Raw genomic sequence first — 25,478 nt, 5'->3', positions numbered from 1 at the left:
TCACAAAAAGTATTCTCGCAAACAAACCCCTCACTCAAAGAAAAACACAACCAAAAAGCAAAAAGCTCCTTTGAAAGAAAACCCTTTAAAGAATCCTTGCCGGCTCAACAGGTACCAGGGCGGCATGACCGTACAAGAGTTCCACTCGACTCGTTCGTGGCATACCGGTCAATCTACATACATATAAGGCTAAATAAAACGTTTATTTATTTACACGTAGGTATGTAGGCTGGTGTGCGTAAGTTTCGCGAGTGTGCCGCAACATTGCGAACCTCCGCGCCGGTCGTGTTCCCCTGGTACTCGGCGATGCGAATAGCGGTTTAAATATGATTTTACATTTTACCATTTTTGCACTAATTGAGTTTGTGAATTTAATTTTGCTATAATGCTGTAGGTGTGTGTGTATGTACGTGTAATTAAAAAAAGGATATTTTAAAAGTATATTTCTTTTTTTTTTAAATAAATTGAGAGCATTATCATATCACTTAATTATCTATTTTAACGTTATAAAAGGGAGTTCTTAAAATAGAATTTTAATCTTGCATGTAAAGAATATGCAAAATTTTTATAATAAAACTTCGTAACATTTTCTATAAAAACGGCAATAAGGACATAGGTACATATGTTGTATGAGAACCCCCTTCAATATTAATTTCTATTTTATAAAAAATGTCAATATGTAAAACAATTATAGTTTTTTTTTAATCTAAAATCTAATTTTGACCTCAGTAACCTTGCAACAAGGTTATTTAGTAACTAAATAGTTTAAATATTCGAATTTAGTATATAGTTTAGTAAAAATTCAATTTTAGAATGGAGGATTTGAATCTGCTTTTCTTAAATAAGCACTAAACCACGTCCAAATTTTAATGTATAAAACAATAATTTATAAAATTTAATTAAAATATTATGCTAACTAAATATCATTTCATTGAAATTTTCATAAGTACTTTTATAATGCAATGGAAATAACAAATGGAAAAATAGTGACATGTCACTAGGCTCTTTTGTTTCCTTTTCAATACGCAACGTATACATTGCAATTTTATACGGAAATCGCATAAAAATGCTAATTAAATAATTATCATTTTAAGCAGTGTGTAGAGCTAAAGAGAATAATAAAAATATATTTCTCATATATTTAGCATTTTGCTTAATTTTAGTGTAAAAAATAAAAGTTAATGGCTTTACAACGTCATTCATTTCATATGACGTAGTGACTAATTGGGAAATTAAAACGTCTATAATTTAGTAGATTTTAAGCTTCTTCGAAGATTATTTGGTCTCTATAGGCTGGTATTTTTTTTTCTCACTTGCTTTTTATATCTACTGTGATTATAGATATTTCACGTATAGTTTACAGAGTTGAGAAATTCTTATACTGTTTTTATTTTAACCCCCAAAGTTCAAGAAAACTATTTTATCTATACTTTATGGTACAAAGCAAAACCACTTCTCTTAGATGGTGATTTAGATACGCATCATAATAGTGTAGTTATGATACGTGCAATGTGCATGTAATATTAGTGTAGAGTTGGTCGATTGGGTGAAAGCCATAAGCGAAACACTAGTGTAAATAAATATAAATTAATTAAAAAATAAATTAAATTAAATCAGCTTCACGCTGTATCCCGCACGCACCAGGGGAGGCAGTGGGAACATAGTGTTAAGATAGTTGGTTCCCCACTTTCCGCCGAGATCTGGAGGCATTGCGTGTTGAGTGGCAGAGCTCAACACCGCGTTCTTCGTTCCGCTTTCTTCGACAACAGAGCGAGGAAATATAAATTGAAATAAATATTTTATATCCTTATATTTTTTTTTTCCCTCAGAAATAGGTAAATACAATATTGAAAATAGGATTTGTATTAATTGCCCTTCATTGTTTAAGGGTATTATGTCAACTTTTCCATGATGATGTTATGTAATAAGTTTCCTATTATTTTATTAACTTAGTATAAGTAGATAATAAGGTAGCTATTTATAAATTATCATCACTATTGTATTGTTACAAGTATACAAAAACATTTTCCTAGGTAATAAATTATGAGTTATTATTTTTATCATCAGTCATCACACATAAACTAATTAATTAAATCAACAAGTATAGCGGGGACGGCAAAGGAAACTTAGTGTTAACACATTCCACTTTCCGTCGCGTTAAAAATCACAATCTCGTACCTCTGCGCCACTATGGCCTCAACTAATAGTTATTCCTATTATATATTGGTTAAAAAACAAGCAAGGGCGACTTCTTCACATTATTACTTTAATAAACTCCATGTTTCGTAATTCTCCACATAAAAAGCTACCATAAGTATTAATGCGTCACATGTTTACTAAAAAATATTTTTTTAAGCAAAATCGCGGGCAATCACTAATTGAATTTGAAACTCAGTTTAATTAGGTCACTAACCGCGAGTCAAAATAAATAATTTTATTCACCATAAAAAAGCGAGTCAGTCAAGTTCCGCTTCCGCATGGAATCAAAATAAAATTGGCTGAAAGCTTACACGAACTGGTACGACCGGTTGTAGGCCATCGACGTATTGTTTTAATTCTTTTTGGCAATTGGCAACCGCGAAACTGTGTTTATATAACTAACTGTATTTAGAGGCTATCATGGCGCAGTAGAAACGCGTATTACTGTACCACGCGACGATTGTGGGTTCTATTCCCACTCGAGATAATTAAATTGTTTTCATTTCCTAGTGCTGACAATAAGATAAAGCGCAAATGCGCCACTCAAAAATTTGTCTCCAAAATTTGACGGGACGCGGGGAATAGAGTGTTTTAACACTAGGTTCTCTCCGCTAAATGCGAGCTAGAACGTGAAACTAAAAACATAAATTATAGTGATAATAACGTACAAACAAGAAACACAGACTCATAAATCAAGTGAAGTCACAATATGTACACAAACCACTTTGTTTCGCGTGACAATTGCAAGTGTCTCATCGTTCCTACTATTATAGAGGAACCATTTCATAACGTGTAATAACGTTATATAACACACGAAGTAGGTATATTTAATGTATGAGTTGAGGAAGGCCGGTGGTCGATGTGTTATAGGAAAAATACAATGTGTTTTTTTATATATATTATAAATAGGAATTAGCCTTATTTAGTTTTGCATGACTATGTGATAATTATAGGTTTAAGTATTGAATTGACAAAAGATTATATAAAGTAAACATACCTCTACTGGTTTAGTAGACCAAGTTCTAAGAATTCTGCCATACAAAAGAAAACACCTATCTTTTTTTTTATTTTTTAATATATTTATATAGAAATAATATAATTTTAGTCTATTGCGGTTAGAGTACCATATGAAATTTGACAAATTGTTTTGTTTGAAGAAAAGAAAACATGACATAGTTTCTGAACACAAGGCAAAGATATTAAGATGTAAATTTAATATCATATTTGTATTTATTATCTGTTTTTTCTTATAGAAACAAGACATAATACACTTAAAGTCTATATTTATATATCGTTCAAAACATTCGCAAATGTTTCTTTTAATCTTGAATTGCTTTACAAAAGACATTGTTTAAACACCTGGTGTGTGTACAAGTCACACTGCAGTGTAACGTTGATTCTCAGTGTTTATCATTTAATTTTACCCTCAGACATGCATTACTTGGCACAAGGTTGTTTATACAGATGTAATATATAATATTATATATCTACTAAATGGTGTGGTGGCGAGAATTGGGGAAGGCCTATGTTCAGCAGTGGACATAAGATGGCTGTTGATGATGATGATGATGATGATATACCTACTTGTATTGTTTAGTGGTATCTGAAGGAAATATAGTCTTAGCGCATCCTATCATGAAGATTTAAGATTGTCGTTTGTTCTTTAAACAACTATCTATAATAACCGTATAATTGACAAATATAATATGATAAGAATAAGAAAACTGAGTGGCAGGACGGGGGACTTCTTCGATATTTTACTTAAATATATAAAAAAATTACAATCCTTAGTCGACTAGATGAGTTGACAAATATAAATTACAAATTTTACTTTACTATAAAAATGCTATAGAAGCTAGTGTCTTAGAGCTCACTCGCATAATATATATATTTATAACATAGTTTGTCTCTATCGTAAAAAAATAAAGTTTAATAATATATTTTCTTCAATAATAAAAGTGGGCGTTACGACTACAGGTGTAGATACTATAAGTGCCGCCATTTCTTATGAATCCTTATAATGAAATGTCATGACATTTACTCGAGATACAACTATTTATAGCAACAAAAACATATGTACAAACAACGTTGTAAAATGAAACAGCTGGTTCTCTTTTGTTATACATTTATATAGATCTTATTGCTTCATAAAGAATTTTAATTTAAAATGAAATGAATAAAAAATATTAAAACGTTCGTAATTATTATCGATATCAGTTAATTGATAATTATACTTTAAATTAAATATTTACTTATACTCTTACAACAATAATATCTGACCTAGATAAGAAATTGTATCCGCGACCTTCAGTTTAGGAATGTCACTATTAACTGGACCACAAGTTTTAATAAAACCTATATATTAATTTTGTACTAGTTTTTACAAAAAAATATGCGGATAGAGTATTGCATTAGGCCAAATTATAGTTTATATATAGAAGAACTATAAAACGGTAATATATACATATAAACATTTTAAATATCCTATATCTTATAAAACAAAGTCGCTTTTCGTGTCTGTCTGTTGTTTCTAACTCTTCTTCTTCTAAACCACCCAACGGATTTTGACGCGGTCTTCACCATTAAGTCGAGTGTTTTTCGTAGAAGTTTTATATATAGTTTATTATTTGTACATTCTTATGTAAATTAACATAAATACGATAAATGTGTATAAAGTCCTACCCGTTGAGACACTTTCGCGCATGCGCTGCTCTAATGGTAAGTACTACATGAAAAAAATGTACTGGAATATTGTTCCTCTTAATAAGATCTACAAAAAAGTCCGCGAGAGCATATTCGTATCTTTTAAGAATAACGTGTAGTGATCATTTTTCTGTTTAAAAATAATAATTTCAATATATTTTTTATTGTGAGGGATATTTTTCCATAATAGTATTAATCCTTATCCTTTAAAATACTTTATTAATTTTCTACGTTAAACGAAGATAAAATTTGCTTTTTACAATATTTCGAAATTGCGAATAGTTTTACAGAAAAACGCATTTAATTGTTGACACATCCCGCCGTTGACACATCAGCTGTATGTTACTCAAGTTTCACTTATCCCTTACTCTCAGCATATAAATAAGTACATTAGTTACGTTGGCCATTTAATGTAGACCAAAACTGTCTTTTACTGTTTTTCATTTTAATAAGTACTTTAGAAGTTGTTACAATATCAAAAAAATCCTTACTGCGAAACGGCTCGCCACTGGCCATGCGTCCGCCGCGCCCGCCTGCCTTACACGCATCGGTGGTTCAGTGGTAGAAAGCTCGCCTGACACGCGGGCGGCCCGGGTTCGATTCCCGGCCCATGCATTCTATTTAATTTTCCTCACAGGCAGCCACGTCGTGCTTGCTTTTCATCAGGGACAGAATACCCCCTTCAGCATTAACCACAAGCTCGAAAAAAAAACCCGGCTGCCTCTATAGCAACGAAGATTTAGTTAGAAGCGTTTGCACGTATTGGATAATTGGAGTTGAATGTATTATTTAAGCGCGATATATTTGGTTTCACTTTTTTTGTAGTAGTTAGTAGTAGGTAGGTTTTTATTTATAATTTCTTCCGTTTAAAAATAGTCATTTAACTATCTAAAAATAGTCATTTAAATATATTTTAACTAGCGACCCTATTGCGGCTTCGCCCGCTTTAACTACTGGATTATTCATATAATGTATGTTTGCAAAGCACTTAAGATAATGTGAAAATTAATTAAACCCTAATGCAACCCGCATTTTCGTAGTTTCAATAAGGATTTTCCAATTGTTTTACACAGCAAGGATTTTTTAGTAGGTACCGTAATTTTATATCTGTGATACTAATCTTTTCAAGTACTTATTAAAATATATTTAAATTACTATTTTTAGATAGTTAAATGACATTAATTAATACATTCAACTCGAATTATCCAATACGTGCAAACGCATCTAAATCTTCGTTGCTATAAAGGCAGGCGGGTTTTTTTTTTTCGAACTTGTGGTTAATGCTGAAGAGGGTATTCTGTCCCTGATGAAAAGCAAGCACTACGTGGCTGCCTGTGAGGAAAATTAAATAGAATGCATCGGCCGGGAATTGAACCCGGGCTGCCCGCGTGGCAGGCGAGCATTCTACCACTGAACCACCGATGCGTGTAAGGCAGGCGGGCGCGGCGGACTCGCTTGTATAAGCATAACGTCGCGAGGCGCGTTTCGCAGCAAGGATTTTTTGATATTGTAACAACTTCTAAAGTACTTATTAAAATGAAAAACAGAAAAGACAGTTTTGATCTACATTAAATGGCCAACGCAACTAATATACTTATTTATATGCTGAGAGTAAGGGATAAGTGAAACTTGACTCGATACAGCTGATGTGTCAACGGCGGGATGTGTCAACAATTAAATGCCTTTTTCTCTAAAACTATTCGCAATTTTGAAATAGTGTAAAAAGCAAATTTTATCTTCGTTTAACGTAGAAAATTAATAAAGTATTTTAAAGGATAAGGATTAATACCATAATGGAAAAATATCCCTCATAATAAAAAATATATTGAAATTACAATTTTTAGACAGAAATATAATCACTACACGTTATTCTTAAAAGATACGAATATGCTCTCGCTGACTTTTTTGTAGATGTCATTAAGAGGAACAATACTCCAGTACATTATTTTCATGTAGTACTTACCATTAGAGCAGCGCATGCGCGAAAGTGTCTCAACGGGTAGGACTTTATACACATTTATCGTATTTATGTTAATTTACATAAGAATGTACAAATAATAAACTATATCCCTGAAAAATACTCGACCTAATCGTGAAAACCGCATCAAAATCCGTTGGGTGATTTAGAAGAAGAAGAGTTAGAAAGTTCAGACAGACACGAAAAGCGACTTTGTTTTATAAGATATAGGATAGGATAAGTACTTGAAAAGATTAGTAGCACAGATTTAAAATTACGGTACCTACTAAAAAATCCTTGCTGTGTAAAACAATTGGAAAATCCTTATTGAAACTACAAAAATGCGGGTTGCATGAGGGTTTAATTAATTTTCACATTATCTTGAGTGCTTTGCAAACATACATTACATGAATAATCCAGTAGTTAAAGCGGGCGAAGCCGCAAGAGGGTCGCTAGTAATATATAAAAACACATTAAATTAAAAAAAAATGATACCCTACTTAATTAAAATTCAAAAGACCTTGTGAAATATGTCAAAATTAGACCAATTCTCGGTCTTATTCTAACATTTTTCACGTTATTTTAGAGTAAAAGATGAATTTTAAGTATAAAAGCACTTCGAAATGTGGAACACGCTGGTTCAAGCACCAAAGAACGTGCAAGGACATAACCAAAATAGTATATTAGAACGTCTTAATTTTAACATGGTAAGTACTACTTACTATCTATTCGTGCACAACAAAATTAATCATCAGTTAGTTATTTATATTTAAAAAAAAAAACATTATTGCGTCTATTTTCTACAATAGTTTTTTTCAGCTATAAATCTTTAATTCTTTTAAGAGTATGAATTTGAGGTCGTCGTGGCGGGGCACAAGGGTGTAATTGTAAGGCAACAGTTTTAGGTTCGATCCCCACTCGGGGGAAATTTCTTCGCTCTGGCACCAAGACTTAGAATCAGCGTAGTGTTCTGCCACTCCATATGCAATGCCTCGGAAAGTGAACCCTGCTATGTGCGGGATTTAGAGTGAAGGTGATTTTAATAAATTTAATTTTGTACAATAAATTTTACTTAAAGATGATCATACGTACGTGGGTGTTGTCGTCTATGCTAATATTGAAATACGGTAGGTAAACATACTATTTGACCGAAACGAACTTAGTATCTATTATACCAAGCTTGGCAATTACTTTTGCAAATATACAAAAGCAAAAAACATACAAAAAAATGTATGGTGATGATTGCTGTGTATTTCAAGTTTAAGATAATATTTAAATCTTTTTTAATCTTGATAATTTAAAAGAAAGTAATTTATTCCTATCTCGGAAAATGTATATTAATAAATAAGACAAACGAAAACGATTGTAGAAATATATGTTATGTTTTATCTTATTATTAACGTAATATAATTATAAGACATTTATTATGTAAATTACATAATTTTTTTTTTAAAAAGAGGAGACATTTTACTGAAAAATCTTTTGCTTTCATAAGTATTATTATATATAAACAATAAACATTTCATTAAATAGCTTTTTATTGTGTATCTACTTTTAGTGTAAAAGAAAACTTTCTATAAATTATTAACAGCCATTGAGTACCTACTGACGTAACGAAGTGATAACAATAAAAATAAACAATACCTAAAGCAAAAAAAGAGTACAATAAAAAAAAGCAATAATAAATAATTGTACTTTGTTTAGTATAAAGTTAAACAACATATAAAACGTTACGTACGAAAATAAATAAAAAACAATTATAGTAATTATCATTGTTATCATCACTGTGTAAATGATATTACAGTATCTCTATAGCTAACTTACGTTTTCATACTAGTCTGTCAATATTAATTAACATGTTAACATAAATATATATAAATAGAACTACATATGGTGGAGTTTTTGATATATCTACTTACGTTCGCGACAGTTCTGGATTCAAATCTCAAACAATGACATTTAAATCTAGTGGCCGCCCGGCGACAACGTTTACCAAGGAAGACGAAAAAGTTCCAAGTTCAGCGTTCTACTCTGCGTAGTTCCGGGTAGACGTAGTCCATCCGTCAGTGACAGTACGCAAAAGACCGTGCAAAGTGGAGTAGGTTGAGCAGGAGGGCAGACCCTGGCAATAGCCGGGATTAATGCCAGGAGGAAGTAGTCCATCCGTCAGTCAATGATCTGAATTTCTGTTCAGTTTCACACTTCATCAGCTATCCTGCACGTAAATTTTCTAACGCTGAATGAATGGAATGAAATGGAAACTCTTCAGGAAGTTTCTTCTTTAACCTTTGTAGTAAGAACGTAAGGTCTTTACGGTTACAGCTTTGTGGAAACTTAACTTTTAATCCTAGATAAAACTTAAAGGGTAGTAGTAACAAGCTTTTAGTATCAAGCGCAAAAATAAATTTATTATGTCAGTTGTATGAGATCATTTTTTTTTTTCATTTTATTTAGTGGTTACATATATATTATAGGTATCCTAGCGTAATGTACCGATATGTAATTAATATACACGTGCTAATTTAACATTTTCGCTTTCGCAATATGTAATAATGAAGCTGTAATGATCAAGGAACTGCTTGTCAAATTGTCAAGTTTGAAAAATTCTCATAATAAGTTATTTTCACATCAGTTTGGGTAGAAACAAGCTAATGTTAAGTGTTTCGAGCAAGAGGTCTAACCTTCATCGTGCATACATTCAGAGTTCCTAATTGCGCCGCTATAGTGCCAATATTTACATAAAGACGTACCTACAAAAAAAATATACGTGTATTTTTTCAATTTAACATTTCACCTGGGAACCTAGTGTTAAAACACTCCGTTTCCATTAAGTTATATTACATTCCGGTAATCGTTTCGATGTAATTAACTGCACTTACGATCAGAGTTACCTAGAATAGCCTACTTACACATATTTACATAAATGTCACACATAAATATTACTTATTTTCAATTGACCACGGGGACCAAGGACCTAGTCGCAGCTGTTTTAAAAATTCTTAAGCAAATTGCGTTTGCTTCTCCGCGAAGCGAGGGCGTCTCGCTAACACTTTTATATACAAAACAAGTTTGTGTAATTTAGTTAATTAAAAACTGCCCTTCTTGAATATTAAATTATAATTGGACGGGACTAGTATAAATGCTTCACGTAGAGCAATTTATATTTTTTCTTTGGTTAAAGTTAATTTATTTGAAAAAAATATCCTACAATGGAATATTTAGTTAAGCAGCAATATTTAGTTCTAATTTAAATATAGATAAAGAAGAGATCGAGGTTTATGTAATCTTTAAAATTCGACGATTTTTTTCTTATATCTACCCTGAGTAACATGTATATTATTAATGCTGTATCCCGTATATATCAAAGTGGGCAAAAGGAATCGTTACCCACAAACCACGGCGATTCGGGCCAGGCAGAGAGTTAAGACCCTCTGTTTCCATTAAAACACTTTCGTTTCTCACTTTCTGCTGAAGTCTGGAAACATTGCACGTTGAGTGTAGGGACTTAACACTGTATTTTGTCTATCAAAACTGCGGAGAAATTAAAATAAATATAGTCACTCCTAATTACTGGGGATCGAATCTACAACCACTGCGTTCACAGCCAGAGGGTGTGTCACTGCGAAGCGATGGCTTCAATAAAAGTTATTATCCATATTAATTTGCTAACTGCGAAGCTCTGCAAAGTTTGCTTTAAGCTCTTAAGTAATATTTCATACGGCAAATAGAAAGACTAAAATTGTAAGAACATGCTTCGTACTATAATATTCTTTGCGTACGTCTTATAAAAGAGTGAACATGGCATCATTATAATGTCAAATATAATAATGGAACATTGATGTTAAAATACATTTTCAAATTAAAAATGTTAAAATAAATTTAATTACTTTAAATAAATTTAATAGACTAAATTGTACGAAAAGAAGCTTTATTCAATACTTTTCGCCCAAGTTTTGAGACGATGCGATATCCTTATACTTTATTTTTTTTTTAAATATCACAGGGAGCTTAGTGTTCAGACACTCCGCTCCCCACTAACTACCACTACAATTAAATTTAATTGTAAATCATTAAAGAAATCGCTCATTAAAACAACAAGCTTTCCTTTCTTTACATCTAGCTATAATTGTTATTATTAATAACTAATAACACCACAATAACCCACACATTACGGTCGAACGAGTCATACAGTACCTATTCACTACACATACAATATTTACGACACGGAAACAGAGTGTATCTCGATTCGGTGCATATTAATTATCAACGAGGACGCGCGCACTCGTTCGGCGTCAGCGGGGTGTTGATTATTCCTTCAAAGTGTTGACATAAATAAAAATTTCGCTTGATTTATGTGGAATTTTAATTGAAAATATTATTTAGAGGCAGGCGTGGCGCAGGGGCTCAAACGTGTGATTAAACGGCGGAGGTTCTGAGTTCGATTCCCACTTGAAGAAATGAAAAAAATAAATAATTTGATTTGTTCACTCGGGTAACGAGGCAAAGCGAAAGTTGGAAACGGAAGTGTCTTTTGCCAGGTTTCTTATGCCTACCAAGCTATGTGCGGAATAGATGCTGATAGATTTAGATACACTACCAATACGAATTGATACTTAAAAATAAAGAAAGATAATGATAATAATATTAAATATAACAATTAGAAAGAAATAGCACATACACCTAATAAATCATAGCCGCAACAAAACCATTAAAGATATAATAAATAAATAAATAAAAATTAAGATTAATTTTAATGGAGGAAGTTAGTATAATAAATAAATATAGAATATTTGGATTTCCATTTGGAACGAGCGATTCAATATTTAGAGCACGCAAACAGTACACCACAATCTTGTACAGTAAGAGGGTCACTCGATTAAAGAGACGACTATAAATAAACCCAGATTTGAACGGGCAAGTTAAAAGAGGGTATGCACTTAGTTTCGGTTCAAAATATAGGGTGTTTTTTAGCTTCACGCTGTTTCCCGCATATAGCTCAGTAGGCAGAGGGAACCTAGTGAAAGAGACGGAATCTGGTGGTTGGAGTAGACGGAATGTCGGAAATTAACATCTTATTACCAGATCGAGGAAAAAAAACTACCCCCACGAGTGGGAATGAATCTAGAGCTATTGCGTTTACAATCAGACCGCAGCTTTGCCGCTGCGCCACGACGTATGCTATGTCTTATTAGAAAAACTAAAGTCATCTTTAACACAACTTCGGTTAAACTTTCGACTCGACTTTTAATAAAATATAAAGAAAAATTTAACATTGAAATAACGTTTAATTGAATGAATCCTAACGCCATTCACTTCAAATACAGCCATAAGACGTCGAACAGAACCAGCGCCCAAGGTCTCTAACTAAAAACTAACTCTAAAGGTTTTGTAATATTATCCAATGTCAAATAATGCTGTAATATTAACAACGAAATTAAATACAATCAAAGATACACAAAAAGCGACGGCCAAAATGTATTTCACTCTTTTATTTTTATTTAGTTTTTATTGATAAAATCAGGTATTAATATACCTGTCATTAAAGTTATTATTATGTCAATTCTCAAGCTGTCGAATAGATTGACGCTGACATTTAAATTTTGTCTGGTCGTTTATGTGAAAAAAAAATGTAAACGCGACTGGCTGTCGGTTCGATGATTCCCACTCGAAGCTGCTGGCTCTGCTGGTGTCCAAATCAAAGCGCAGCGTTTAGTTCCGCCACTCAACACACAATGCTTCCTAAATTCGGCGGAAAGTGAGCGGAGTATCTTAACACTAGCCCCATCTGCCTATTCCGCTACACGCAGGATACCTACAGCGTAAAATTGAAGAAAACACAAACCTTACTAGCCATATTCATGGCGTGTTTATGACAACTATGGGATTTAGGAAGTTAAAATTTATTTCTCAAAATTCCTGGGCAAATCGCATTTTCTATTTAAAATCCGTCTTAAAGTACTACGAAGAAGCCTAAAGACTAAACATTTTTAATAACTTTTAACGAAGAATGAAGAAAAATTATTCTGTTAACTTACTCCATTGTTTACTATAACCTAACTAAGCTTTAAAACAATAATATTTAAATTCAATTATAACGTCTATACAACGTTATATAAGAGAACAACGATCTAGTACGGCACGCCACGGGGACCGGGTGGCAGCGCCAAATGTGTCACCGCAGTATCATTTGTATGCATAACAATTCACTATTAATAGATATCGGACAATTTAAATTAAAATGCTGATTAAATATTTATTGAAAACGATAAGAGATACGTACGTACAAATTGGAATATTAATTCTAATATTGTCGGCATTAACACTTGGACACTGTAATTATTTGAAATAAATCTATATTAATATACACCGAGTTAACACTTTAACTTTAGATTATATATAACAGATAAACTAAATTAACATAACCTAGTAAAATATAGATTTTATAAAGAAATTTATATAAGATATTTCTTTACATCAGAATAAATCTATATATTCAATTCTAGAGGCACTCCGTGTTGAGTGGCGGAAATCTACGCCGTGATTTACCACGTTACCAGAGCGATGAAATGAAAACGGAATGGGAATCCACAACCTGTCGCTGTTCCTCTTGCCACGACTGGCTTCTACATAAATAAAATTGTAACAACATATACAAATACATAGATATATTTTAAAAACGTATCGTAACACTATCGTAAGAGAAGGAAGTTTTCAATTGCCATTATGACAAGTGTAATTAGCCATTACTCATTATGATAATAAATGAGTGATAAAATTAATAATATATATTTCTACAATCGTTAAACAACAAAATAACAAAAAATCGTAATTTCTATCTATTTAGTTAACATATGTTTCTATCGTAAAATTCAAATTCACGACCATCGCAATATAACTGACATTTTGCAATCGTGCCACAATAGCGCCAATAAATGACATATATATATATACTAGTGGACCCGGACGCGGCTACGCCTGCTTGAAGTATAGGAATATTTATTAAATATTACATAATATATTTATTTTTATAAGGATGAATATCAAAATATAACTTCATTTTGGGTGACGTTTTCTTAGAACAACAAAGAAACTTTGCAAACCGGTGCTTAGCAACGACGGTTGTTATTAACATGGCAGAATAAATTGCATGTCAAATTAGAAAGTATTTTAATTTATTAGTACATATGTGTAATGTAATGTTATATAGCCTATAGCACTTCTGAAGAATGCAGCTTTCATACAAAACAAAAACATAGTAAATCGGACCAGTAGATCCAGAGATCTTAGCGTTCAAACAAACAAACAAACAAACAAACAAACTCTTCCGCTTTATTATATTACTAGTGGACCCGGACGCGGCTACGCCTGCTTAAACTATAAGAATATTTATTAAATATATTTTCAGTTTTCAATATAATTAGTAAGAAAATATAAGCTTAAATAATCAAAAAGAATAATAATTAGAGACATATTATTAGAAAAAATATCTGAGAAATTGAACACCAACATAAGAAGTAAAAGTAACTAAAGGATATTCTTAATATTAGAACCTAGAACCTAGAACCCGTACCTAAAAACTATTTAAAATATTTTTTGTCAACAATATCAAATAAAATAAGAAGAGAACCTAAGAGAAAGAGAAAATTTATAAAACCATCAACGTCATCTGCCCGTTCGCGTCGGTCATACTCATACTATGGCTCCCGACAGCTAGGTCATTTCGAATCAGTGACATCTCCTTAATTATTTATTAAAATGTATAATTTAAATCTAGATAAAATGCTAAAAGTGACTATTATATTTATTGTCATAAGGATGAATATCAAAATGTCGCGGTAACGGTTGCGTAGCGACGCGACGGTTGTTATTAACATGGCAGAATAAATTGCATGTCAAATTAGAAAGTACTTTAACATATATTAATTTATATGTGTAATGTAATGTTATATAGCCTATAGCACTTCTGAAGAATGCAGCTTTCATACAAAACAAAAACATAGTAAATCGGACCAGTAGATCCAGAGATCTTAGCGTTCAAACAAACAAACAAACAAACAAACAAACAAACAAACAAACAAACAAACAAACAAACAAACAAACAAACAAACAAACTCTTCCGCTTTATTATATTAGTATAGATAAACAATTAATTTAATAAGCATTATTACTCACATACTAGTGTGTCTAGTCAAATAACCCTTCTCACAAACCTGTAAAGGTCGCAGAAAGGACTTATTTGCAAATAATAAAAAACAACATGTACAATGTACATATCTAGTTATAATTAAAATCAATTAGCGTAAAAAAAAACAAGAAATAATTTGATATATTAATTGTTAAATCGTACTATTTTATGCATCAATATAAATATGAAATACATGTCGCTATTATAAAAAGAAATATATGGAAAATCATGTTTTTAAATGCCGATCGTAAAATTCATTATTACTGACTGTAGACTCTGATATTTTTTTAGCTTCTCGCTGTATCCCGCATAATGCAGGATTCGTTTTCCGCCGAATTTTCGAGTCATTGCGTGTGGAAGGACGGCAATCAACGCCGCGCTTTGGCTTGTTACCACAGCGAGGAAATGAAAATGTTAAATATTTCAATGCCCATTCAGAGACATCGAACCCTAAACTATCGCGTTATAGTTACATACTTCAAGTACCACTGAGCCACGATGGCCTCAAATATATCTATTTTATATACTTATAGTATATATATTTATGTTATGTGTGTTGTATATATATTTTTAATTCTCGTGTATTGACATAATTATTTTTTCCCACGCACTATGCCCGCACCTCTGTCTATCTATTCCTACAATTCGGTTGCCTGGAAGAGATCACTTTTAGTGATAAGGCCGCCTTTTTCACATTTTATTATTTTTTGTTTTTTTTTCTTAAGCTATTGTAAATTTTAATTTTGCTATGTATTATGGTGTGAAATAAAGAGTTTATTATTATTATTATTATATCTAATATCTAATGATTTTAGATTGATACTTTCCTCGAGATACGGAACCCTAAAACGAGAATAATTTACCAAGTTTATAACCGTGATACGAAGAAATAGCATAGCTAGTGCATATTTGCTGTTCTCGTTATGCTCCACTTGGTGTTGACGAAACATAAAAAACCGTATGTGGTGAGAAAAATGCATATTTGTGAAGACATTCCGTTTCGTAGTAGATAATTGCAGGCATCACTAGACACGTTTACCTACTCATGTTAAATAACAAACATTTAATTACGTTTTGTACTAAAGTAATATTAGAAGATGTGACCTTCATCTCATTTCCATTTATTTCTCGAATACGAATACGGGTGAAGAGACATATCATTTTCTTTCTCGTCTCTCTCTAAGATATTATGTATCTCATTTTTATTAAAAAAAATAAAATGAACCAACCAAACTTAAGTACGAGTCTGATTAAACGAGCCAATACATATTTTTAGTTTCCTATTCTAGTTATACTACGTTACCCACGTCGTTAAAATTATATAAATTATGAAAAATGTGCGAAAAATATGTAGTTCTTATAGGAATGGATATATCCATAAATTACAAAATACAAAATATCTTTATGCAAAGTTAACCGCCACCAATTGTATCATACTATTAGTTTTTCTTTAAAAAAAAAAAGGTTGCCTGTAAGAAATCACTTACAGTGATAAGGCCGCCTATGCACTGTATCTAAATTAGAAATTTAATTGTATCTTCTTTGTGCAATAAAGTGTTTTTGATTGATTGATTGATCCATCCATCATAGAATAATAATAAAAACATATATAAAATATGTAGAATACCTTTAAAAATCCTTTAAAAATACGATTGCTAAAAACATAAACTTTCAAAGTAAACCAACTTCATTGAAAACAAGTCCAGGGTAACCCAAAACCTCCCTCACCCTTGAAATCTGTTAACCAGAGCGTATCACCTCGCACCGCGGTCCGCAACAAGCATTTCAAATCTAATTTGTTGATTAATTAAGACACTTAACAGCTATAATATCATTTTGTTTCAAAATTCACATTAAGGTTAACTATTTTTAATACAAAATAAATTATTTAAGTTAATTTTAAAGATAATAATCTTTGTAACACTTATCTATACATCGCAGTATTAGTAAATCAACATTGTAATCTAGAAATTGGGACACGGTCAAGTTGCAGGTGAATTTTTAATAAAATAATTTTGAAAAAACATTACACGACTGGTTTTTACTCAAATATGAATATTAAAATAGTATATAGCGTTCACATTAGACTACTAAGTTTCTCTTTCTCACCTGTGTTAAATATAAATAACTAAGAGTTGTAGGTATATATGATACATTAAAAAGTGCTTAAGATGTCAGATACTGGGCATACTATTATAATGACAATCGTGATGATAAGACTCTATGACAAGTAGAGTTCTCCTTTATAAATCGACTATCTAGCAGAGAAATAATTTTTCAATTCAAAATAACAGTTCCTGAGGTTAGCGTGCTCAATTAAGCAAATTATTCAACTTCAAATAATAATAATTTAAAATAGTAATTTTGTTGCTTCATAGAAAACAACAATACACTACGAGAATACTATCATTCCGTCTAATAACATTTTCATGGAACTACCTTTTCACCACTTTAGAGAGCGGAATTTCTACAAATTCTTTGTTAGCAAAGTACAGACGCCCACGCTTCAGTGGCATGCCAAAATTCAGTTTGAAATCTACTGCTGTACTTTGAATACTGAATGTTCAGTAAATTCAGTAAATTTTCGCATAACTTGAAGGTTATACAATCCGCTCCTGTCTTTTGAAACCAAAAAATATTTACAATATAATTAAAAGATTATCAATAATTATTGGTTATCCTAAATGCAATAAAGACTTTACAAAGTAAATTCATCAAACAGGAAAAAATATCTCTCCTCTCTTTGTCCTGTTATAATATATCAATATTATGATGTATATATCATATATTATCTATATATATAAAATCGAAAGGTCACTCACTCATCACGAAATCTCAGAAACTACATGTGCTAGGAGTGTCAAATTTTGCATAGGAGATACTTATAGGACGTAGGTGCTCGCTAAGACGGGAATTTGCAATATTCGACTTCTAAGGGGTTGTTTTTGGGGTCGAAAGGTTGTATGAAACTACGTAACTACAAATGCTAGGAGTCTCAAATTTTGCATAGACGTCACTAGGACGTAGTCATGGAGACAGAAATTAATAATAACATAGTTCACGCGGGTAAAACCGCGAGCGGGCCGCTAGTGTATTATATATATTGTTATAATATATCGTATGATATATGGTGTACATATATACCATATATATATATATGACGGCGCGCTGCTATGTATTAGTTTTAATTATAATTTCCCAATTATTACATTTCAATATTAATTGATTTACGTAATGGATTATATTAGAGGAATATTTAAAATGGAGCGGGTAACCCCGAATAGGGTAATAGGTGTAGCCACGAATAATAGCAGATGTCATTGGTTGACAGCTATGGCGTGAGATGTTCACCAATTAACCTATTGGCTCCTAATCTATTGTAATTTTGTTAATCTTGTGAGATTCATTGTAAAACTTTTATGTAAACGAGTAATAAGACATTGTAGAATACAAGTGTGACTTTTATTTAAACATCTCTGTTGCTACAACGCCCACAAATGAATAGTGATAGCCAAGACCGCTTTGAGGCCCCTTCTGATGCTTCTACATCAGAAGTGGGATTACCAGCAATGAATAAGGAACAAAATACAGAAAAGAGTGTTAAAATTTGACAAGATGTGAAAATTGTAAAAAAATGTGAAGTTGAAAATTTATTTTTGACATGCAGAAACAAAATTTTACGGGAGCCATTGGTATCTGACATTAAGAAAAATAATGTTACGAAAGTTTAATTCTGATGCTGTAGACCACGACGTTCGCAGTTGGTGTGACATATGTTTACAAGAATAACTTATTTTGGCAGTGATTTGATAATTACAATGAGCAAGGCACAAAAAGAGTTAAGAGAGAATTTGACAAATCCGAGATTGTGAGAGCAAACTCAAATAATAAGAAATTATGGAAAGTATTAAAAAATAAGTTAAGTATTCGTGACAATAAGAATATCGCTTCTGATTTAATGTGGAACTCAAGTTCCCGCAGGATTCAGTTGACATAGTTAATAAATATTTCGTCAGCATTGATGGAAAACTTGCCGAGAAGATAAAAAAATAGGTGTCCTAATATCAATGGAAAACCACAAATAGATGACATTAAACTGTCGTTCGTTTTACTTGATACTTATGAAATTGAAGTTGTAAGAATTATAAATTCGTTAAAATCTAACTGTGATTTTGGTGTAAGGCGTAAGGAACACAAACTATTCGAAAGCTATCTCACGGATAGAATGCAATATACTAGTATAAACCTTCCTATCAAATATGGAATTCCACAGGGAAGTATATTGAGACCAACACTATTTTTAATATTGAACTTACCTATAAACTTTTGAAAAATTGTGTCTTTTGCTGATGACACCGTTTTACTACTAAAAGGAGAACCTGGGAAAAAACCTTTTATAATGCTCAGGTACTCAAGGGATCGGCGTCATCTTGACTTGTTCAATCTAGTTTTTCCCGGATTAAATGGCTACAATTAAAAGATCTGTTCTTAGCTAGATTTGATACTGTTGAGACTCCAACTGCAATTTATGGCGATTACTCAATGGTGGTCCAAGAGAAGTCGAGTGTTTATCTACGTATGCCGGGCGCTGCTTATAACACTGTTCAGAAATATTTAGAGGATAAACATGTATGGAAATAATGTCTATTGAATGTCATGCAGGATAGCTGCCAGTTAAGATTATTACCAAATTAATGATGTTATAAATGTTAATTCGCCTTGAGGATGAAATGCTCGCTCCAGTTTGTTTCAAATAAAAAGAGGACATCCGATTAGTGGGAAGACTACTCCGACTATGGAAGTGAAAAAGCCACTAATAGAATCATCACAGCGATGCTATAACTGTAACAAGTAGGGTCACGTACCCAGTGATTGTTGTGGCAATAGTAGTTGTAATAACAATTTCTTATTTACGTTGTGAGATTTCAGATACTACCTTATCTCTACAGTCTAAGGAAGTTGGTGTGCATATGAAGGTGATAAATCCAACTTGCTTCACGTGTGGTGAATGCGGCCACATCGCAATGCGCTGCATCAGTATGGATACCAAGGCAAGCGATGAACGGGTTGAACGATGGGTGAATGTTTGCTCCATTCAACTAGCTATGGATCAGTTCTTAGATGAATCTGGTGAGAAGTTTTCATTTTGTTTCGGCTCTGTTGCCGAATGCTCTTTAATAAAGTCAGCTCTGAAGAGATAGATAATAATAAGTCATGGCAAGATGCACTACCTGACAAACAGCTAGCCATTAGCGCAGCTATTATGAGTAGGATAACCAGGGCGAGTCCTTTAGAATTGTTAGTAGTAAAAGTTTCTATGCCTCTAAACTTAATGTAATTAGCCACGGATGAATTTGATTTGAATCTTATTATCGAGCAATCGACACGAGCAAAAGAAGCTAATGCTCCTTCTAAGAAGGTTTAGTTTGATAAACGTAAAGCAAAGTTAAAGCAAAGCAAAGTCAATTAAGTAGGTGATTATGTGCTGTAACCAAACCAAGCTTGACTCAAAATATTAAAGACTCTTAAAAAAGCCCGTAAGCCCGTAGTAATTGGCTTTCAATTCTAGTAGCACGTAGTAGTGCCGGAGATTGCAAGCAACAAAATAAAGTCAGAATGTGCCGATGACGGCCATGTTAAATAGTTACATACCCTTTTACCCTGTAGTAGCCTGTGTGGCTAAGACAAACAAAACAAACAAAAAAAAAAGCAAAAAAAAAAAAAACTAGCCATTGTGGCAACGACTAGCCCTTGTGGCAACGACTAGCCTTTGTGGCAACGACTAGCCCTTGTGGCAACGACTAGCCTTTGTGGCGACGACTAGCCTTTGTGGCGACGACTAGCTTGTGTGGCGACGTGTAGCCTGTGTGGCGACGAGTGGCCTGTGTGGCGACGAGTGGCCTGTGTGGCGACGAGTGGCCTGTGTGGCGACGAGTAGCCTGTGTGGCGACGAGTAGCCTGTGTGGCGACGAGTAGCCTGTGTGGCGACGAGTAGCCTGTGTGGCAACGAGTAGCCTGTGCGGCAATTACTAGCCTGTGTGGCAGTAGCTGGCCTGTGTGGCAATGACTAGCCTGTGTGGCAAGTACTAGCCTGTGTGGCAATGGCTGGCTTGTGTGGCAATGACTGGCCTGTGTGGCAATTACTAACCGTTGAGGCAATGACTTGTCTGTGTGACTGTTAGCCTATGTGGTATTGATTAACGGATGTGACATTTGTAAGATTGTTATGTGTGCCTTATACGAAACATTTCGTAGTATTTGTAATACACTTATAAAATTGTAATCACTATGAGTTCACTGTTACATCCACTAAGGGGAGATATTGTGTGGTCAGGAAGACCGAACGGGACGTATTTATTGCAAAGCACTATGTTTATTGTTCACAGCTTGAACCTATGCACACGAGGGCGTGTGACGATGCAGGACGGCCGTGACGGCGCGCTGCTATGTATTAGTTTTAATTATAATTTCCCAATTATTACATTTCAATATTAATTGATTTACGTAATGGATTATATTAGAGGAATATTTAAAATGGAGCGGGTAACCCCGAATAGGGTAATAGGTGTAGCCACGAATAATAGCAGATGTCATTGGTTGACAGCTATGGCGTGAGATGTTCACCAATTAACCTATTGGCTCCTAATCTATTGTAATTTTGTTAATCTTGTGATATTCATTGTAAAACTTTTATGTAAACGAGTAATAAGACATTGTAGAATACAAGTGTGACTTTTATTTAAACATCTCTGTTGCTACAACGCCCACAAATGAATAGTGATAGCCAAGACCGCTTTGAGGCCCCTTCTGATGCTTCTACATATATATATATATATATATATATATATATATATATATATTATAAAATAAGTACCACTCCAATTTAATATGTAAATAAATAACTAAACAAGTTTGCAGAACACGTATTTTCATTTTCATAATGGTGTATAAAAAGGAGGCAGACATATTAAATATTCAATTTCAATCTTCGAGACGGTCTGGTTTGATGCAGTCAGTCCCTTAAGGACGTGAATTTCTTATTCACGCTGCTCTTTTCCTAGTCGAGAATCTTTGTTTAAGGAAATTGTATTGTCAAGATTAACTACATATTTATATCACTTTATAAGGAAACAGTAGTAAACAAAGTAAGAAAATATTCATCATGCAATATATCCGGGGTATAAGAGTGCCATTCATCTAAAATTTGTGATCAAGATTAAAAAATATATTTTATTTTATCATTTATTTATCAGCTTTACGTTCACACACAGCAGAGTAGGCAGATAGGTAGGTAGGAACCTCGTGTTAAGTCACTCCGTTACCCAATTTCTGCCGAATTCTGGAGGCATTGCTGCATTGCTCGCTGCGCTTTGCCTCGACACCAGAGCGAAGAAATGGAAATATAAACGTAAATAAATATTTCCCTTCCTCGAGTGGGGATCGAACCCACAACCGTCGCGTTACAGTTACACCCTTGTGCCGCTCCGCCACGACGGCCTCAAAAAACATATCTTTTTAAATCTTCATAAACGATCACTAATGTTATATTATCGATATTTTATTATTCGATTGTAGTCTATTACTAACGAAACGTAACGTAGCATAAGCCCTCGTAATTCTAGTACGAATCCCACAAATAACGTAGAAAATAGAATAATTACTTATACTATAACCAAATATATTGATAAATAACGTAACTAACTTTTAGAATATAAAAAAAAGAGTTTGAGATGCATCTAATGATCGATTTCAAACTTGAGCGCGATTTATAAAATAAATAAAAAGGAACATCAATTTGAAACCTCATATTATGTAATTGCAGGTACAAAAAAAGAACAAACTTTTATAGAGACCCGGCACCATCCAAGTTTCTTTACAGAGGGAATATCAAAATGTTTTCTATTTAAGCCCGGGGGCGATGAAAGGCGGCATTAAAAAGGCTGTTTTTCAAGTAACATCGACAGAGTGTTCCCCGGTAAGTAAACCAGGTGACGCGGCCCAGTAAAGCGACCCATTTAGTGGCACAACATGGACATGCGAGGTCAGCGAGGTGGACAAATGACCTAATTCCTACCTAGGCATTGGATTGTGAATGATAGATCTGTTACTCGTATCCATATCTAGCACGGTTTTGTTTAGTTATATTTCTATGGATTTTTCTTTATGTGCATAGCGTTTTGTAAATAATCTTATGATGTTTTAATTTTTACAAGAAAAAATAATTGAATTGAACCGAAGTGGTAATTGATGATTGATGATGTCATGATTGTTAACGATATTTAATCGCCTCGTATATTAAGCTAGAGAGAAGGACTGGAGGAGAGAATTCAAAATATTCTTTATTCAAATAAGCACTTTTGGATTATCGAAAACAAAAAAAGCTACCACCGGTTCAGAAGGCATTTCTGTTGAGAAGAGCCGGCAAGAAACTCAACAGCAAAAGCGATATAAATATATTTCTCCCTTGTCATATTTTCTAGCTTAGATCGAAGTATCAGCTCGCAGTTTCTTGTTAAAAACGAGCGCTGAACAAGCATATTACTAACATAAAGCAAAGAGCTGAATCGTCAAAAGGTCTGTACGTTAAAGTGGTGATTAAACTTTTATGAAGCTTTAATGCGATAGAGCGCTGCTTTCTACGAAGTATTTTTGAATATACAAAAAATAGGGTTAATTGGTAAATATCTGTATTAAACATATATATGTAGATTAAATCAGCTTCACGCTGTATCACGCACGTAGCACAGTACAGGTAGAGAAGACCTAGTGTTGAGACACTCTTTTCCCTCACGACTGTACAATTTTCCAAGCATGGCGTGTTAAGTGACAGAAATCAACACTGCGTTTCGTCTTGTTACCAAAGCGAGGAAAATTAAAATAAATCATTCCCATGAGTGCAAATCGAACCCACAACTACCAGACGCTATGTCCAGTACGTTTCTCGTGATTAACATTTCATTTGTAATATAAAGAAATACTTTTAAAATTAAAATGAAATAGAATCGAGTATATATTTCTTATTATAAATCACTACGGGCTATTAACGTTAATGAATTCATCATTATCGACAAAAAGAAAAAAAATACCGTTAAGAATCCTAGATATAAAAATAAGACGCGAATAAAATAACGACGCATTTTAAAAAAAAAAAAATCTGTGAATAATTTGTGCAAAATCGGATAACATATTTCTTTTAAACAAAAAATATACAAATAACATTCTACAAAACCAAAAATCTCAACAATAATATTTCTATATAAAAACATCTTTTATCTTAACTTTCCTTGGATGATAAAAGTAAACAAAAGTAGTACAAAAGTAACCCGTGTACCGCGCACCAGTCACAGTTACGTGTGACCTATTTTTAGGGTGCACTCTAAAAATGTAACAATACGTCCATTTGCAGCTTCGGGGACGAATTTCAAGAGAGTTTGCTTTGAAAACACTCAGAGTGCGATAACTTACTTCTTTTGAAAAATGCTTAGACATTCGTGGATTTAAACGTCTAATTAAATATATATGGATAGAGATATTTCTTATATTTTTGACTTCGATCTAATTAAATCCATTTTTCACTATTGTATTTTTCCCCTTAACATTTAGTGGTTATTTAAATCGATTCATATATTTAAAAAAAATAAAAAATCAAATCAGCTTCACGCTGCATCCCGTACACAGCGGGCTAGGCAGAGGGAAACTGGTCTTAAGAAACACCGTTCTCCACTTTCCGCCGAATTCTGGAGGCATTGCGTGCTGAGTGGCAGAACTCAACGCCTCGACTCGATTCATAAATAAAAAGACTATATCAATAAAAACACTTGGTTTTAAAAATAACAATAATACTTAAAATTGTATAAAATTTGTAAAATAAATATAAGATTTTATACAAAACTAAATTATAAAAATAACAAAAAATAACAGAAAAGATTAACCAAGCCCATAATGTGGAACGATGCACTTCAGAGCGGTCCGTCTGACCTCAGTTCAGTATGAGTATAGAACACTTGATTAACTAAAAACTGTTCGTTCGAAACAAAATTATCATATAAAGTTGTTTTAATGTTATTTTTTGCTAAGCAATATAACCTCTAATATGTTTTTGTAATAAAAACTTACGGATACATTCTAAAAATGTACCATATTTGTATAATAATATGAAAAATCTCGTATTTTATTTTTAGTTGGTTTTAGCTTTTACTTTTCGGTTTATGAGAATAAATAAAAAACATTCACTACGATATGTATGATATGTGTATGAAAAAAAAGATTTGCTAGTAGTTTTTTTAATTAAAAATATATTACATTGTTTTAAATATTTTATTTATAACTACGTAGGTACTGCGCAAAAACAAGGTTGGTAAAGTCACTGCATTTTATGTATTTTTCATACTAAAAGTGAACTAAAACATATACTTTGTAAGTTTATGCTGAGCT

General features: G+C 32.8%; 1 protein-coding gene and 1 non-coding gene across 3 annotated transcripts in view; one reads left to right on the top strand and one right to left on the bottom strand.

Moving 5' to 3' along the window:
• Positions 1–25,478, bottom strand: part of LOC146537522 (uncharacterized) — a 119,493-nt gene that overhangs the window by 38,734 nt on the left and 55,281 nt on the right. The window lies entirely within an intron of this gene.
• Positions 5,447–5,517, top strand: TRNAV-GAC (transfer RNA valine (anticodon GAC)). The gene has a single exon. It is a non-coding gene; the product is annotated as a tRNA-Val (tRNA).

Source organism: Heliconius melpomene, chromosome 7, assembly GCF_056956725.1.
Source record: "Heliconius melpomene rosina isolate 202511_hmr_F chromosome 7, ASM5695672v1, whole genome shotgun sequence".
NCBI lineage: Eukaryota > Metazoa > Arthropoda > Insecta > Lepidoptera > Nymphalidae > Heliconius > Heliconius melpomene.
Note: the sequence above shows the minus strand (reverse complement) of the source record. Positions and strands in the feature narration are given on the sequence as shown.